Source organism: Adiantum capillus-veneris, chromosome 8 (genome assembly GCF_014529385.1).
Source record: "Adiantum capillus-veneris isolate H3 chromosome 8, ASM1452938v2, whole genome shotgun sequence".
Classification (NCBI taxonomy): Eukaryota; Viridiplantae; Streptophyta; class Polypodiopsida; order Polypodiales; family Pteridaceae; genus Adiantum; species Adiantum capillus-veneris.
The window spans coordinates 76,561,952-76,581,297 of NC_140938.1; positions in this window are offsets into that span (position 1 = coordinate 76,561,952).

Below are 19,346 nucleotides of genomic sequence, written 5' to 3' on the forward strand. Positions count from 1 at the left end.
CGCTTCTTCAGATGTGAGGTTCTTCTTTACTTAAAAAATTCAGCCAAATAATGTATAATTTGTGGCTGCAAAAGTATTTTGGTGGTCCCCTTTGAGTGAACTTCTCTCTTGCCTTCAAGTGTAAGCTCCTTCATGTGTATGAAAACATGACCTAGATGTTTTGAAAAGATTGGCAATCATCTAGATGGAGGTATTATTGAAATTTGAAAGTGGGGTTGAGGTTTGAAAATGAAAACTAGTGAATAAAATATTTGATAGGGTGGAATAATATACATACATGAAAAATATATTAGAAAATATTGAAATATATAATGTAATTTATAATATATATATTTAATATTTAAGGTCAAAATAGAGATCAACAAAGAAAGCTTACTTATTTATGCTACATCGTGATTGATTAGCATAAGTCTTATTTATTTAATAAAGGCTAAAATGTTTGTGAAAAAGGAAGAAAAAATCAAAAGTAACTTATATAATAGGAAATATTTTGGTAAAAGGGCAAAAATATATGGGGGGTTCCCATGCATGGAAAAGCTTGCCTCATTAGCCCTCCCCCTAAGGCTAGAGGTATTCATGCCTCTAGCGCTGTACTTGATCCTTCTTCAATTGAGGTGGAGGAGTCTCCCTCCTCAGGGATTTTCATCATAGGTGCTTGATCAAACCTCAAAAATTATTGCTTCAACCTCCATCCATTGACACGTGTTTTGTGGAGCCTACCATCTGCATCCATCAATCGGTAACTGCCATTGGCGTAGCGCTTTCTAATGACAAATGGCCCCTCCCATCTGGGTGAAAACTTTTTATCCTTCCTAGTGTCAAACCTGTTATCATACCGTAGGACCAACATACCTTTCTTGAGACCTCTTTCCCTAAGTCCCTTGTTGAAGGTAAGTCGACGTTGCTCTGTCTCTGCTGCATAATAGTTGATAGCATCTTCTCTGTCTAGTTGAAGCCTCTCTAGATCAAGAATGTGGTTGTGGAGATGAGAATTAGGACGTTCCACCTGCCCAGCAAACACCCTGAGACTAGCCAATTGTACTTCAATGGGTAAAATGTCTTCCTTACCAAACACCAAGTGATATGGTGTGAACCCAAGGGATGTGCGAAATGAAGTGCAATAAGCCCAAAGTGCAGCCATAAGATGCTTGTCCCAATCACTTTTGTGATTGTTTACATGTTTAGTGATGATCTTGCAGATCATACCATTTACCTTTTCCACCAAACCAATGCATTGTGGGTAGTAGGGAGTTGAGTGTCGTCGTGAGATACCTAACTTCTCCATTAGCGGTTAGAACATTTGTAAAGAATGAGGATGCAAGAGAGCTACACAAGACAAGCACAAAGCACACAGAGATGGAAAGCTTCTTCTTCTTCTTCACAGAAAAGAGAGTACAAAATGACTAAGTGCTAAAGCTGAAAAGTAGCACATATGTACATGCGGTCACTAAGTGTGAACTCGCTAGAAGCGTACTAGGCTGGCACTATAAGTGTAGTCCAGCTGTAGAATCACTGGCAGAGATCCTCCGTGTCGGTCACCTAGCGCGCCAGTGAGTAAATTCCATAAGCGGCCAAGACCCGTAGTGGATGCCAGCTCAAGGTGTAGATCTCGACATCTCAACACTCCCCCTCGAGCTCTGCATGTCGCAGAGTCCAAGCATAGTCCGGAAACGTCGAAGCTTCTCAGCTCCGAGGGCCTTGGTAAAGATATCCGCTATCTGCTCCTCTGTGCTGACGTAGACCAAGTCGATGTCGCCCGCCAACACTCGCTCTCGAACGTAGTGGTAATGGACCTCTATGTGTTTGGTCCTAGCATGGAACACTGGGTTCCTAGCCAACTGCATGCTGTTGAGGTTGTCACAATGGATGAAAATCTGCTGGTCCACCTGCACTCCCAAGTCCTCAAGTAATGTGCGTAGCCAAGCTACCTCGCACGGCGCAACTACTGCACCTCTGTACTCGGCCTCTGTGCTCGATAAAGCAACCGTAGGCTGCTTTTTGCTGCTCCAAGTAACAGCAGCACTCCCAAAAGAGAACATGAAGCCACTCGTAGATCTCCTATCAACAATGCTACCTGCCCAATCTGCATCTGTATACCCATACAATGCTAATGGTGCATCTGCTGCATAGAACAATGCGTAGTCAAGAGTACCTTGCACATACCTAAGTGTGCGTCGTACTCCATCCAAATGTGGCTTCCTCGGAAGTTGCATGAACTGACTCTCCAAGCCTACTGTGTAGCTCAAGTGTGGCCGCGTGATAGTCAAGTAGATTAGACTACCCACAATCTTCCTGTACATGTTGACATCCTCAACAACATCACCCTTCTCTGCACTCAGCTTTGCATTCACATCCAAGGGAATAGAAATTGGCTTACAATCAGCCATACCATACTTTGACAACATGTCCAAAGCATATTGTCTTTGTGATAGCCATACACCCTCTGGAGTCCTGATCACTTCAATGCCAAGAAAGTAGCGCAACTCGCCTAAATCTTTCATTTCAAACTCCTGTTTGAGAAGACCCTTCACATGGTCAATCTCCATAGCATTGTCACCAACAATAATAAGGTCATCTACATATATGGTAATGACCACAATCCCCACATCACTCTCACGTACATAGAGTGAATGATCAGCATGAGCTCTCCTAAAACCAATACTGACAAGATACTTGGCAATCCTGTCATACCATGCTCTAGAGCCCTGCTTCAAACCATACAAAGCTTTGAGAAGTCTGCATACATAATCTGGGTAACCTGGATCGACATAACCAGGTGGCTGATCCATATACACTTCCTCTTGCAACTCACCATTCAAGAAGGCATTCTTTACATCCATTTGATGCATAATCCATCCTCTAGATGCAGCCACTGCTATGACAGCTCTCACTGTCGTCATCTTTGCCACTGGAGCAAAGGTCTCCTCATAGTCTATGCCATACGTCTGTGCATAACCCTTTGCGACCAGCCTTGCCTTGTGACGCTCAATGTTACCATCAGCCTTATGCTTGGTTTTATACACCCATTTACAGCCAATAGCTTTCTTGCCACTTGGCAATGGCACCAACTCCCATGTGTCATTTGCTTCCAATGCAGCCATCTCTTCATTCATTGCATCATCCCAATGCACATTTCCAACTGCATCCTCAAAACATGTGGGCTCCACATCCTGTATCACCTTAGCCATGTAGGCTTGGTGATGCGCTAGATACCCATCATAAGTCAATTTCTGAACTGGATTTCTGACTCTATTAGATCTGCGCGGTCCTGGGTCACTCCTTTGCCCTCTAGCATCTTCTTGTACTTTCCTTACACCAGGTGTCCTGACAGCCGGAATTCCAAATTCCTCATCAAGACTTTGTTCAGAACCATCTGAATCCATGTCTACATGTGAAAAACCTGATGATGCATCAACCATAAAGGGAGGTTCATCAACCTTTTCCTTTCCTTTTTGTGATACATTCCCTGTACCTGTTGGTGGAGTAACCTGCGTACGTAGTCTACCATTCCATGGTTTCTCAACAGAGCCACGAGAAGAGGACTCTTGTGGTCCACTCAAAACCTATGACTGTGGCCTCACATTTTGTACAACCACATCATCTTTTACATCAGCCCCAATAGTGCCATGTGCATTACTGTACCAGCTGCTCATCTCATCAAAGACTACATCTCTGCTCACTCGTAATTCTCGTGTAGTAGGATTGTAGCACCTGTACCCCTTTTGTTCAAGGGAATATCCCACAAGAATACATTTCTCTGCTTTAGGATCCAATTTCCTACGCAACTCATCTGGTACATGCACGTAAGCTATGCAGCCAAACACTTTCAAGTGTGCCAAATCAAGCTTTGTACCTGTAAACTTTTCCTCAGGTGTTACATCATGCACCGCAGCTGTAGGTGTCCTATTCATAATGTACACAGCTGTATTTACAGCTTCAGCCCAGAAATGATGAGGCATGTTCTTCTCATTCATCAATGCACGTGCAACCTCTGCAATGTGCCTGTTTTTCCTTTCTGCGACCCCATTCTGCTGTGGAGTATATCTGCATGTAAACTGCCTGTGTATACCATGCATTCGCAGAAAATCTGAAAAATCATTGGAGAAGTACTCTCCCCCTCCATCTGACCTCAATGTCTTGATTTGCATATCTGTCTCCTTCTCAATCATGACTTTGAAGTCTTGAAAGTGACCAAACACTTCACTTTTGTTACACATGAAGTAGACCCATACTTTCCTTGTATGGTCATCAATGAAAGAGACATAATACCTGCAACCATGTATACTTGCAGTATCGGTTGGACCCCAAACATCTGTGTGCACCACCTCAAGTGGCTTTTTACATACATTGCGCTCATGTGGAAATGAGCCCTTTGACTGTTTTCCAAACTGGCATGCTGCACACACTTTATGCATACCATCCACCTTGAATTTGGGCAAACCTTTTACGATCTGTTTTGATTGCATGCTGCGCAATCTCTGCTCATTGACATGGCCAATGCGTTTGTGCCAAATGTCAACATCAGCCACAACACCTGTGCCCTGTGCAAATAATGCAGCTTTTACCTCAGGCATGTCTACATTCAGCGTAAACATTCTGCCCACCCATTTGCCCTCTGTGATCAGCTTACAGCCATTCTGGAAATCTTCTACATAACAGCCATTTGGATTGAAGCGAACCTGCAAACCCTGCTCAACCATTTGTCCAACAGAAACAAGATTCTTTGTAATTTTCGGGACATGAAGTACATCTGCTAAGTACTTTGATTTCCCACTCTTCGTATTTAGAGGTATGTCCCCTATATGAGCAATGGGGTGAGCTGTGTCATCTCCTGTCTGCACATAGCCTGACACATCTGGTTTGCGCATATCTCTAAACCACTCTCCACGAGACGTCATGTGATTAGAGGCACCTGAATCCACATACCAAACATCATCTTGGGTGGAATTCTCTGTAGTCATTGTATTCATTACATGTTGCATAACAAACATGCGCTCGTTTTTGCTGTCATCTGCATCTCTGCTAGTAGATGCATAGTTGCCCTGTTCTCTCTTTCTACTTGCTTTTCCCTTTGGACAGTCACGTGACATGTGACCTCTTTCACCACAAGTCCAACATTCTCTACTATCGGGAGTATGTTGTTGCCTGCTTGATCCTGCACCACGACCTCTTTGACTCCCCCTGCCTTGAGACTGGTTTCCCCTGCCACCTGTATTGTTTTGATTTGATTGACCTTCCAGAAATTGGCCCCTGCAACCCCTTGGGCCTCGACCACGACCTCTACCTCTACCTCTGTTGGAGTTAGAATAGAAGGCCTGTTCAGAATTATTTCTGCCATGAGAAGAAGATGTGTCAAGGTTCTTCTCCTCAAGAATAAGCATAGAAATCAAATCTTGGAACACGGGGATGTCGTCTCTTGTATTCATGGAAGACCTAAAATGTACATACTCATCTCCTAGACCATCCAAGCATGCACGGACAATGTCATCGTCTTCCACTGAGACTTTAATAGATCCAAGAGCCTCAATGATCCTCTTGATCTTCAAAGCATAATCATTGATGGAGAGGTTGTTCCTCTTAACCTGATTTAGCTCCGACTTTAGTTGAAGCTTCCTGGCCTTGGTGTTCACCTCGAACACTCTGCCTAAGTTTTTCCATGCAATGGCGGGGGTTTCAGCATCTTGTAGATAGCCCATCATGCCATCTGTGATGCTCATAGAAAGCCAATACATCACTTTGCTCTGGCCTTGTTGCCAGTCCCTCAAAGCTTTCCTTTGTTCTGCTGTAGCATTTGCCTCGGGAATCTCTGGTTCCTTTTCATTGTCTCCTTCTACATAGTCCCAATAACCTTTTCCTTTTAGGAAATTTGTTATTCTGAACTTCCATGCAGGGTAGTTATTTTTCTCAAGCTTCTCAGTAACAATCTGACTGAAACCGTCAGACATCTTGAAGCACTAAGACAAAATAGCTGCAATCTGCAAAAACCTGCAAATCTGTTGAACCTACTATCGTGGTTCCTGTAACGCTTTCTACACTCAACGAGTGTCCACAATCAAGCGTACATACAACCATTGTACTTGTACAGTAGATCTCTGTATACTGCACTTTGGAGACCTGTTCAGAAACTTGTGCGAAAAACCCCTAAAAACTTATGGCATCTGGTCGTGGATTGCGAACGAAGGGATTGTGATGCTCTTGCTCTCTTAGCCTCTCTTGCCTGCACCAGGCTCTGATACCATGTAAATAATGAGGATGCAAGAGAGCTACACAAGACAAGCACAAAGCACACAGAGATGGAAATCTTCTTCTTCTTCTTCACAGAAAAGAGAGTACAAAATGACTAAGTGCTAAAGCTTAAAAGTAGCACATATGTACATGCAGTCACTAAGTGTGAACTCGCTAGAAGCGTACTAGGCTAGCACTATAAGTGTAGTCCAGCTGTAGAATCACTGGCAGAGATCCTCCGTGTCGGTCACCTAACGCGCCAGTGAGTAAATGCCATAAGCGGCCAAGACCCGTAGTGGATGCCAGCTCAAGGTGTAGAGCTCGACATCTCAACAACATTCACCCAAAGAGAAATCTACAATGTCAATTTTACGTCATGACTTGGACGGCTTTTTGCTAGATTCCCCTTTAGTCTTCATCTTTTCTTCCTTTTGGGAAGATTCAACATGCCTAGCGCGTTTTACCCCTATGGCATCTACTCCTTTAACTTTGGTCTTATCCTCCTCCACTTTCTCCTTTCCTTTACCTTCAAGACTGACGACGCTTACTGTTTGATTCCCAACTGGTGGTGGAGGTAAGGGTGGAATGAGAGGTTGTGGTGGTGGTGGTGGTTGTGGTTGAATGGGTGGTTGTAGGATTTGCACGGGTGGTGCTTGTTGTGGTGCCCTCGGTGGTGGTGGTCTTGCTCTCGGTGGTGAAACCTGGTTTTGCCTGGCTCCTCTGTTGAAATTCTGCCTCCTTGGGTGTGGACAGTAGTACATGCCATGACCATCCTCCCCACAATTGTAGCAGTGGTATTCTTGGTTTTTCCTTCGTTGTCCCCTCCCTTGCTCTTGGTTGCGATTGTGTGCATGCCCTTGTTGTATCAAATGGACTGAGAGATTCTCAAGTTGATTGGTGATTCAGTTGAGCGGGTCTTGCTGATCTTCAATTGGTTCTTGTGGTTGAATCCTCTGGGCGGCTGTTGTAGGTGGTGCTAGAGGCGGTCGGGTCCTAACGGCTTCCTCTTCATCGATATTCCTGGCTTGTAGGCGCAACTTCTTGTCTTTAAGGCGGGCCACTTCAACTGCTAGCTCATACGTAGCAGGAAACCTTCCCTTCACCTTCTCTTTAAGAGGTGGCCATAACCCAGCCACAAACCGATCCTTCTTTAGGAAATCAGGTGCCCCCTCATCCTCTCTTAGCGATGCAACCCATCGCCCCCATAAATCTACAAACTTTGACTCATATGATGCGTATTCCAGCACACTCCCATGCTTCAACTCTGTCAACAATTTCCATAGCTTCTCTGATGTTGTGCCCTCTCCAAAACGCTTGACAAAGGCTGCTCTTAATAAGTCCCATCGTTCCTTGGTTTCTTGTGCCAAGGCATTGTACCATGATCTTGCTTCCACCTTCATTAGAATTGGGAAGATGTGCAAGCGCGAAGCATCATCATCTCTCGCAGAGATGACACATGCTATTTCCAAGTTGTCTAGAAAGTCTGCAGCATCCTCACCCACCTTACCAGTAAATGTTGGAAATGCTACACTTGCCATTGTGAGAGTGAGAAAATTAACTCGAATAAGATTTTTTTTATAAAAAAAAAATTTATAGAGATTCAATACATGGGTGCTCGGTGGATGGAAAACATACTATACAAGGATGAAAATAAGTACATCAAAAGACACTTCATGATTAATCATAGGGATGATAAAGGGTAGAGAAGAGGTGTTTATCTCTTGCAGTCGTTCTCTACCAAACATGGTTGTAATGATCTGCTGATAAAACATCTTGCGGTCCAAGATTACTTTGATTGATTGAATTCGTTGTGGTGCATAAGTTTGGTTCCTTGAAAAAGGTTGATGTGCTGGGTCCATCACATGATAATTCGAAAAGGCTCTCTCCTTTGTGGTGGAAGGTTATAGTTGGAGGTGTAGAGCTCTTGGTAGTCGAGGTCAAATTTATAGTACCACAGGATAAGGTTGTCTTTGTCTTCTAGCTCTAGGACTGTCCCTCTAGCAAGCTCTTGGAAAAGCTTGAACTCTCTCTCTTTGAGAAACTTCACTTTCCTGCAAGATAGAGTGCCATCTAGTGTATACACAGGTGTGATGAGGTAGGTGGTGAGTCTTACCACTTGTATTAATCCAAGCTGGATGGATACATAGCAAGCTGTAAAGTCGTCGTCATAGCCTTGATTCACAAGAAACACCCCTTGAAGGTGGAGGGTCTTGTCTTTCCGCCAAGCAAAACCAGTGTCAAAGACCTTGTCGATGACAAGCTCCACCACTTCACTCGGCAGACGACGTAGAATCCATGTTGCTGTTTCTAGTTCCTGGCTCATGAGATGAGAGTGAGGTATAGAAAGACTTTGGAGGATTTACCCTTTTGTTTTGGAGACGGGGTGATTGTCGGCACTGGAAAACCCTTGAATCTTTTGGTGCAAGGGAGAGGGAGGGACCACGTGTTCGTAGTAGCTTCCTCAAGTTGTGAAGGCTTGTTGTGGGCGTAGGTGGAATAGGTGGCAACGATGTGGAAGTAGATGTAGAGAAGCCTAGCGCTACTTGAAAGCCTACTGATGTGAGAACGCCTGTGCGGATGTCGAGGGAGAAAATGATGGCCTTTTCTTCACTTTGCGTTGCACTCATGTCGAAGGTGCGGTTTTTGGCTACAATGTGAGCATGATGCAGCTTGTGCCTTGCTTTTATGCTTGCGGGGATGATGAGAAATGTAAACAATTTGAGTAGGGAAAGAGGGTCTTACCACCTCTTTTATGCTAACAATACAACACCCTGGCAAGAGTGTCTTGATGACTTGAGTCAAACCTTCTTGAAGCTCCTCCTCTTCAGTGGTCCAATTAGAGAATTCAAGAAGCCACTTGCCCATGAATAGAAGTAAACATGTCAGCCTTGTAAACTGAAGGTTTCAATAGCCCTCCTCAGTGGGGGCACCAAATGAGAGGCGGAAGTGAAAAAATTAGACCCGGTGGCCTCTACACCAAGACTATGCACAATGGCCTCATCATGGGGAATACGCAATAGGGGCACCACCTAGCAAGATATGCGGCTAGGACGCATACATATACACAATAAAACATGCCATGGAAAACAATTTCAAGATCCACACCCAAATGTGGAATGGGGTGGTCAAAGAATAAGGTGAGAGGAGTGGTGAGTGAGTGAGAATGGGCTCGCTACTGGTGCATGTAGTAAGGAAGATAACGAGGTCAGGGATACATGCAAGTATGCTCACTTCTCATACAAAAGGTGGCGAATCCGCACACCTCAAGATGGAAGTAGCAAGATGATAGGAATATGAGAGGGAGAGAGAGTGTGTGTGTGTGGTGGCGAATCCGCACACCTTAACATAAGCAGAAAAAAAAATGGCAAGGAACAAGCATATACCATACTCACAATGAGATATATCCAAAGCGACACAAAGTATGGCACCAAGATGGAGTGTGTTGATTGCTTGCAAAAGATGAATACAATAGGTAGCGTATGGCAGGAAAATGAGAAGGGAACAAGATCGTAGGAGGCATAATGGAGAGATGGGAGTTGATGGCAAGGAATATCATGAGTGTGTCCACCCTTCTTCTTCTTGAAATTGTGCCTTCAACCCTTAATTACAAGTGGTGTGGAGGTGTGGTGCTCATCTTTTGTGCATGGTGATGGTGATGATGATGGTGTTGTGATTATGTGATTAGGGTTCATGCTACAAGCATGTAGCACAAGAGTGTGTATGGATAGGTTTGTGTGTGTGTGTGTGTGTGTGTGTGTGTGTGTATAGTGAGCTCTCATGGCCTCCTTATATAGGGAAGGAGGGAAGGTTTTAGCAATATTTCTAATTGAGGTGAGTGTCCCACTCTGGTGACTAGGAAAATGGGGTGAATGTGACTGTGGCTCCCATCTTGTCTCCTCATTATTTAAAATACCAGAGTCAATAGAGAGAGAAGAAGAGAGAATGTGGGTAGGATGTAGAGGATAGGAGATATTTACAATAGTCTAGCTTTGGCTAGACATAAGCTTATTAGGGAGAGAAGAGAGAGGTAAGAAAATTATAAGAGAGGTTGTCGAAGGTGGATAATTGTTGATGAGGATGGATCCTCCAAAAATGGTGATAGAATCACTCTAGACTTGCCAAGACCTCATTAAAATAGCCTTTTCTCTTGTAATCATGCTTGAAGACTTGTAGAACCATAGCCATTCTAGAGGGAAGAAAACTAGGGATGGCATGTGTCACCATTACATGAGAAAACTGGGGTCCACTACAAAAAATCATAGCTCCGCGTTCATAACTCCAAAAATTCTAAAAAAAATTGGGCTAAAAGTTGAGATCATGAGCTACATCTTTCATGTTGAATGCTCCTTCAGATTCGGGGTTCTTCTTTACTTAAAAAATTCAACCAAATAATGTACAATTTGTGGCTGCAAAAGTCTTTTGGTGGCCCCCTTTGAGTGGACTTCTCTCTTGCCTTCAAGTGTAAGCTCCTTCATGTGTATGAAAACATGACCTAGATGTTTTGAAAAGATTGGCAATCATCTAGATGGAGGTATTATTGAAATTTGAAAGTGGGGTTGAGGTTTGAAAATGAAAACTAGTGAATAAAATATTTGGTAGGGTGGAATAATATACATACATGAAAAATATATTAGAAAATATTAAAATATATAATGTAATTTATAATATATATATTTAATATTTAAGGTCAAAAGAGAGATCAACAAAGAAAGCTTACTTATTTATGCTACATCGTGATTCATTAGCATAAGTCTTATTTATTTAATAAAGGCTAAAACGTTTGTGAAAAAGGAAGAAAAAATCAAAAGTAACTTATATAATAGGAAAGATTTTGGTAAAAGGGCAAAAATATATGGGGGGTTTCCTTGCATGGAAAAGCTTGCCTCAATGCCATCTGACGCACCTGCTTACCTCATGTCGTCGGCCCACGGATAGCTTCCTCGAGAATTTTTACGCGCTACCAACTCCTCATTATTGTAGAAAAAACACACTGGTACTGGTAATAGTGAAAATCGATGCACTATGTACATAGTGTCCTACGTGTACACATGTGGGCCCCACGTAACCACCTGGCTAAGGAAAATGGGCAATCCTTTATTTGATGCACCATGCATGTGTATGTACATATGCGCAATCCCTTGCTCCAAAAAACTCCTGACATAATTTTCCCATCCCCTAGCCTGCTAGATCATTCATGATCAGCAGCAGCAAAAAGCGATATGAGACTCGCAGCGTCACAAGTCTCCTCATCCTTCACCAACACTGCTTGATCCACAGTCAGCTCATCTTGCTCCACCATCATTAACCTGGCATGATACAATTTAAGATGCAATCCATTTACCCTTGACTTATGTAGAACCCCATCTAGGTTAGCCAACTGATATATACTATTCGGAAAACACTCCACTACCTTGAAAGGGCCTTCCCACTTAATTTGAAACTTCTTTTGGAAGGTGTTGTCCAACTTACTGTTGTAGCGCAAAACCAAGTCATGCTTCTTGATACCCTTACTTTTGACCTTTTCATTTATCTTTGCCAAAGCCTTATCCTGCATCTGTCCATAATGCTCCAATGCGCTCATCCTATCCAATTGAACCTCTTGTAACTGCAAGAGCCTCTCTTTGAATGCATCACTAGGCGGCCCTAGAAACTTTTCTAACATCTTGACCGCAGGCAACTCTACCTCCACACGCAATAATGCTTCCTTTCCATACACCAAATGAAATGGAGTAAACCCTGTACTTGTCTTCACCGAAGTACGGTAAGCCCATAATGCACTAGGCAATTCCAAATCCCAATTCTTTCCTTGGTGCTCTATCACTTTCGAAAGAATTTGTACCAACTCACCATTGAATCTTTCATTTAAGCCATTACACTACGGGTAATAAGGAGTGATATGCTGATGCCTAATCTTCATCTTTGCACATAAAAAGTCTAGCAGTTTAGCTCCAATGGCACCCCAAACTTGCAACATATTTCATCATACACAAATTTTGCCACATCCTTTTCAGTGATCTGTTTTACTCCTATAGCCTCTACCCATCTAGAGAGATAGTCCACTGCCGTCAAAATATAGCTTTTGCCCCTACTTGTGATAGGTAACGGGCCTATTGCATCAATCCCCCACTTTTCAAACACATCAAACGCCATAATGGTTTTTCGTAGCTCTGGCTTCAACACTCTCTTCCCAAATGCTTGACACCTATTGCAAGACCTACACCAATGGTGAACATACTTGTGTAAACTGGGCCATACATAGCCCTCTTGCAAGATCTTATGCAAGGTGATCTTTAGAGCAAAATGGCCGCCACATGCGCCTTCATGATTCTCTTCCAACGCTCTGTAAAGCTCCTCCCTCCAAGGTACACGTCTCAACACGAGATCAGCCCCTTTCATGTATAAGACATCACCAATCAATTTGTACCTATATGCTCTACGCAGAAATCCATACTTCTTAGACTTCTGAATCTCCTTTGGAATGATTCCTATTAGCAAAAACTCCTCTTCTTGAGCCAAACTTTCCCGGCCATGATAAAGAGGTAAAGTGGTCCTCAACACAAATAGCTTCCCAATCATGCTTTGAGTTGCTTCATGTGCCTCTCCATTTAGAGTACGTTCAATGTGTCTAATGCTCCACGCCTCAAAATTTTTTAACAGGCCTTTAATTCTGAAGCACATTTCCTTCAATGAGGTGTTCTTGCTCTTCCACACACCGAGCACTTGCTTCACAACTAACAAGGCATCACCTTTTATGCTCAACCTTCTAACCCCATGCTTCAAAAAAATATGTAATCCAGCTTCCAATGTAGCATATTCAGCCTCATTGTTACTATGAGCATCCAATTTGAACCCTCTCTTGCATACTAGATTCCCCTCTGGATCATAAATTGCTATAGCCCCTGAAGCTGCATCATGGCTCTTTTTGTATGAGCCATCAAAGAACAAAACATGTGTATTTTTTATCTGTGGCACTTCTTCAACTACCTTTCTCACCACGTCTTCCTTAACAATAAGGGGATTCTCCTTGTAGGTCAACAAATCATCTAGGGTAGCCCTTGTACTGTCTTCCACTAGAAAAGAGAACTCAAACTCTTGCATCTCAATTACCCATTTCTTCACCACATTTGACATGTTAGTGCCATTAATTAACTGTGGCAAAAAGGCATAACTCGTCAAGAAAACAAAAGGTCGTGGTAGCAAGTAATGACGAAATTGTCGACAAGCAAATATTACACTGGCCATCACTAGCTCTACTTCCGAGAACTTTCTCTCCGCTACCAACTTCACTCGGCTTGCACAATACACTGGCCTCATATAATGGCTGCCCTTCCCCTTTTGCAATAGAATGGCTCCAATGGCATCATCCCCTATTGATGGATTTACATAAAACACTTTCTCCCAATCAGGAGCCTGCATAGCTGACAACCCCCCTAACACCTCTTTCACCTCTTGAAACACTTCTTCACACTTGTCATCCCATTGCAATGGATCATGATTTGCCACTTGCTGTAATGGATAAAGAAGCTGCGAAGACAATGGAATAAACCGTGCCATGTACTTCACTTTGTGTATAAAGTTTGCCAATTGCTTAGTACTCGTAGGTGATAGGAGAAGAATAATAGACTTCACCTTGTCTGGATCAGCCTCTATGCCATTTTGTGACACCATATGGCCCAATAGTTTCACCCTTCGTTGTGCTAGATGACATTTCTTTGGATTAAGTTGTCCTCCACATTCATCATATCGATCCAATACCATCTGCAACTTCTCATGGTGTTCAACCCTACTGCTGTATACACAGAAGTCATCCATAAAAGCTTTAACACAACTACCAATAAAAGGTTCCAATACCCAATTTGCTCTCTCTTGATAGAAAGATGGTCCATTTGACAACCCAAATGGCAATATCATGTAGTAATAGCAGCCCCATGGCGTAATAAAAGTTGTCTTTGTGCGGTCTTTAAGAGCAATCTTCAATTGAAAATAGCTTGAAAAACCATCACACACACTGTACCTCTCATAACTTGCCACTGAATCCAAGATCTGAACAATGAATGGAAGAGGATATGGGTTCTTCTTAGTGGCTGCATTTAAGGGTTTAAAATCTACAAAAATCCTCCACTTCCCATCCTTCTTTGGACTGACTACTACTGGACTCACCCATTCTGTGGTCTCCACAGGGACTATGAACCCTGCCTTCAATAACTTGTCCACCTCTTCTCACAAGGCTTCCATTTGCTCTTGACCCATCCTTCTTAGCCTTTGCCACACTGGCTTAGCACCTTCTTTCAGCTCTATATGCATCTCTTGGCCCTTGAACCCTCTGATCTCTTCATATGAAGTAATGAACAAATCAGGAAAACTAGCTAGCATGTGCAAATATATCTCCTTCTCCATAGCTGAGAGGTCTCCACTGATCATTTGTGTCACCAATTCCTACTTCTTTGACAACTCAACCTTGGTTTGCATCAGCCCTTCAATCACTTCATAAGGCCCTTCACTTTCATCTTCAACCTCATTTGCAAATGCAACTAAAACAGACTCCTGGATTTCTTTGTCCATCAAAACAAATGCAACATCAACATCCTCATCACCGCTAGTAGTGCTATCATTGTCCTCATATGTCACCGTGGAATAGTCTTCATCACTAGACTCATCCTCATCTTCATAAAGCTCCTCCAATCGTTTCCTTGTGTCCATATTATATAGCTTCTTGGCACCTGTCTTTCCATAGAGGCTAATCGTACCATGTCGCCAATCTTGAACAACTCCCACTGCACGTAACCATGGTCTGCCTAGTATAATAGGATATGCTCCTAACCCTACTGGCATTACATGAAAGTCAACCACTACCTTTGCATCATATGCTTCCACTTCTAAGCTCTTTACAACACCCAAAAATTTTACTTTCTGATGGTTTGCCAATCTGATCCGGAAACCTGACACCCCAGACACTGTAAGACCCATCTTCTCAATGCATGAGTGTGTTATGACACATATTTGGGCTCCACCATCCACATAACCTTGTCCCAAATTTTTTCTTTTGTGCCACACATCTACTATTGAACAAATGTCTGGTAGCTCGTCCATCGCCAACACCTTCACTGAACCTCTCTCGGGCTCTTTCTCCATTGGGTTAACCATCCTCTTCCACTGTCGCTTTAGCTTAGGAACCATCTCTATAAGCTGCCCAAAAGTAGCATCTTCCTTCCTGCTTGTCAGATCCTCCTTCAAGTCATAGCTTAATTGCCCATCCCCTAGTGGAAAATCTGAAACATGAAACTTGAGACAAGCCCTCCTTTTTCTCTTGGCCTTGACATCCTCACCTTCATGGCTCTTTCCCTTCTTCTTGCTAGGACCTGGGGCACTTCTTCCTTCCTTTTCCTCTGTGGTCCTCTTCCCAATAGGCATCACTAATGTATCCTCTAGCTTTGATGCCTTCTCCAAGGTGACTACACTTAGCACTTTTGTCTTTCCCTTTTCCTCCTGGGTTAATCCACTGGTTCCTTCATCTCCCTTAATTTCGATGCCATAATCATTTGACCTAGTTAACATGTCTCCCCCCATCCTTGGTGGCTTATCACATTGCGGGCTGATGTGACCCAACTCTCCACAATTATAACATGTGGGCGTCTGCCTCCAGAACCTACCATTACTTTGTCCAACACCATTCCTAGGCCTTTCTTCACCTCCTGGCTGATTTGCAAACCTCCCTCGACCTCAATTATTTCCCACTTGACCTAGCATGTTTAGGCTGAGATTCTTCATCAGATCTACCACTTTCCTCATGTCTTGCCTTAGCCCATTATCTTGCACCGATGTAGTGACCGATGCTGGCATAACCTGAGTAGTAACAGGAACCACTGGTTTGTGATGAACCCCTGGCATGCGACCTTGTAAAGATTCCATAGGCTGAAATTCAGACCTCATGGGCAAAGACTCCACCCCTAACTGGCTCATTTTCCTCAACTTCCACTCTTTGTTCCTTGCTACCTCTAATGCATCTTCAAATATCCTAGGCTTCTTTAGCTCCACTTTCTCCCAAAGACCAGCCAAGAACCTGTCCTTCTTCATCATGTCAAGCGAGGGTACCTGTGGTGCTAAGGCCTTGCACATTCGCTCCCATGCCAATGAAAACTTGCGTATGTACGTATCTACTGGCTCACCCTCCTTCTGCACCAAACCTTCTACTTCTTTCCACACTTTCTCAGGATCTTCTATCTTCACAAACTCCACTTCCAATCCACGCCTTAGATTGTCCCAACTCAATCTTATAGGTGGATCAGCCACACGCAACTCCTCTTCAAATGCTTTGGACCAAACTTGTGCATCACTCTTCAAACAAATTTGGAGAAGACGTAACATCTGCGCAGGGTCATGAATCTAGTTGCTAATGCATGCAACCTCCATCTTTTCCAAAAAGTCTTCCACATCTTCATCACTTCTTCCATGAAACTCTGGATAAGAGAAAGCCATGGCTACCCAAGTTACAATGCTTTGAGAACCCCTTTGAACACACGTGCAAGAACCCAAAACTTTTACTGACTCAATTCCCAGAAACTTCAATGGAGCTCAACTTTAGATGAGGACAAACACATGCACATCAAATGAGTTTTCATAGTTAATCATTGGAATTACAACAGGCAATGGACATTCCAGGATCTCTCTTAATCTTCTTGGCCCGAACATAAAGACTATGCGTTGCTGGAAAAAACTCTTCGTGGACACATGAACATTAATCTGGATTCTTTGAGTTAAATGAAAAGGAGTGAACTGAGGTCCATTTTGATCATCCATTAAAGTCAACCATGCAGCTCCCAAGAAGGAACACCTGTCTTATCCTCTGATTTTGCCAAAATTTCAGCAGCATAACAGCATAAATGGCTCAAAAGACCAAAAAACAAGCCAACACAATTTGGAAAAATTTTGGCAGAGTTTCCCCAGAAGTAGAGCAGTAAGAACCCAAAATATAGACTGTATATGTATGCATAAACTGTCAACAATAGATCTCGAGCATCAAATAGGACTCACTAGTACATAGCCTATGGCAAGGTCACGAAAAGGATGCTCCAGCTACCTGTATCACCGAAAGGATCTCCACATTTGAGAATCCCTCAGCTCAATAAAACCTCACGCTATCGACCCTCACACGAAGGCTAATGCAAATCACGTATAGTCAAGTCTCAGAAATGACTATCTTCCACACCAAGTCTCAGAAATGGCTGGGACTGCCAAATAAAACCAAATATGGCTCCACAAAGGCGTACAATGGCAGTTTCCACAAGTAACGTACAATCCAGCAGACAATGAGCTCAAACTGGCGCCAAGTGATGCATACCCAGAACAAATGCAAGTGACATCACTGCTAGTATATCACTGTACTCCAGCTACATGTACCTGTGTGAATCACCTGTACCTGTACCTGTCCCTGTAACCTATAACCTGTAACCTGTAACCTGTAATCTGCAACCTGTAATCCCGAATCTCAAAGCTCGAAGCTCGAAGCTCGAAGCAGAAGGTACTCGAAGAAAATCCTCCGTGGGGGCGCCAAAAGAATGTGAGCGGGATGGAAACACACAGAACTCCTCTATAACAACCCAACACACACTCTTGGAAAGATACATACACACACTATGGGGCACCACTCAGCTTACACAACACACCTGGCCGAGACAGGACACACACCGATGGAGTGAGAGGAGAGAGACTATCCACTTGCCCACTCCACACAGAGACACACACACACACACACACACACACCTAAAAAACTCAGCTCAAAAGAGGAGAATTTTTGATGTTTAGATACAATAGAGCTTGGGCCAACACCAATGGGGCAAATAGCTCACACAATATGGGTAAAATAAGCCACATACAATCACAAACTAGAGCAGAAACTTCGCTCATAGGAGAAACTTACACAGAAAAACAGTAGAAAAAGAGTGAAGAATTTGGCAAAATGGACAGCTCCATCGCGTCCGGATCGGCTAAAACCCCAGTCTACAATGTCAAAGTGCTCAAATCCGACCTCGGATGAGCAGTTTACGGCCAAAACAGGCTCCAAAAACCCCAAAAACACACCTACAACTGTTCCTCCTCTCTTTTCCATACTTTTTCTGGTCTTCTCTCTGTTTTTTCAGTTGACCTCAAACGGACCCCGAACAGGGCCAAAACTGACCTCACAGTGCATAGTTGTCACCTTTCTGCATCATCCGCACACCTGGCACTCATTTCTTTTCAATAATGCATCCCACCACCACGTGAAGTGGACCCAAAAATTGGTCCTCATGATGACCTTTCTGCATAATTATCACAAGGAAACACCCACGTTGTGTCCGTACTTCTCCACGTGCAAATATTGACCCCATTCGGCCTTCTAACGCCACTAGATGCCATCTGACGCACCTGCTTACCTCATGTCGTCGTCCCGCGGATAGCTTCCTCGAGAAGTTTTACACGCTACCAAATCCTCATTATTGTAGAAAAAACACACTAGTACTAGTAATAGTGAAAATCGATGCACTATGTACATGGTGTCCTACCTGTACACATGTGGGCCCCACGTAACCACCTGGCTAAGGAAAATATGCAATCCTTTATTCGATGCACCATGCATGTGTATGTACATATGCGCAATCCCTTGCTCCAAAAAACTCCTGACAACGTGGTTCACCCAATGTGGGCTACGTCCACAGAAAAACAGCCACTCAATGGCTTTAGTACTTCAAATCAAGAAGTAGTTTACAAAGGGATTATACCCTTAATAGAGCTCCTGCCTTGCTTCACACTCTCACCACCTCACACTCACCTTGTTGCATCAACTTCACACACACTATGAAATGTGTGTAGAAATGGCCTCCTTTTATAGGCCAAAAGGGCTGCCCTATCTCATGAGAGGCAGCCATGTGTAGCCGCCCTTGTGTAGATAAGTCCAAATCGGACCCTCCAATCCGCCCATGTGTGGCCACCCTTGAGAAGACAAGTCCGCTTTGAATTCGGCCACCGGCTATTGACTTTCGACCATCGGCCACCGGCCATTGACTATCGGCCACCGGCCAACCGACTGGTTGTTTTCCGACCACTTTCCGGCCACCGTCTGACCCCGTAAAGTTTCCCTTGAATTT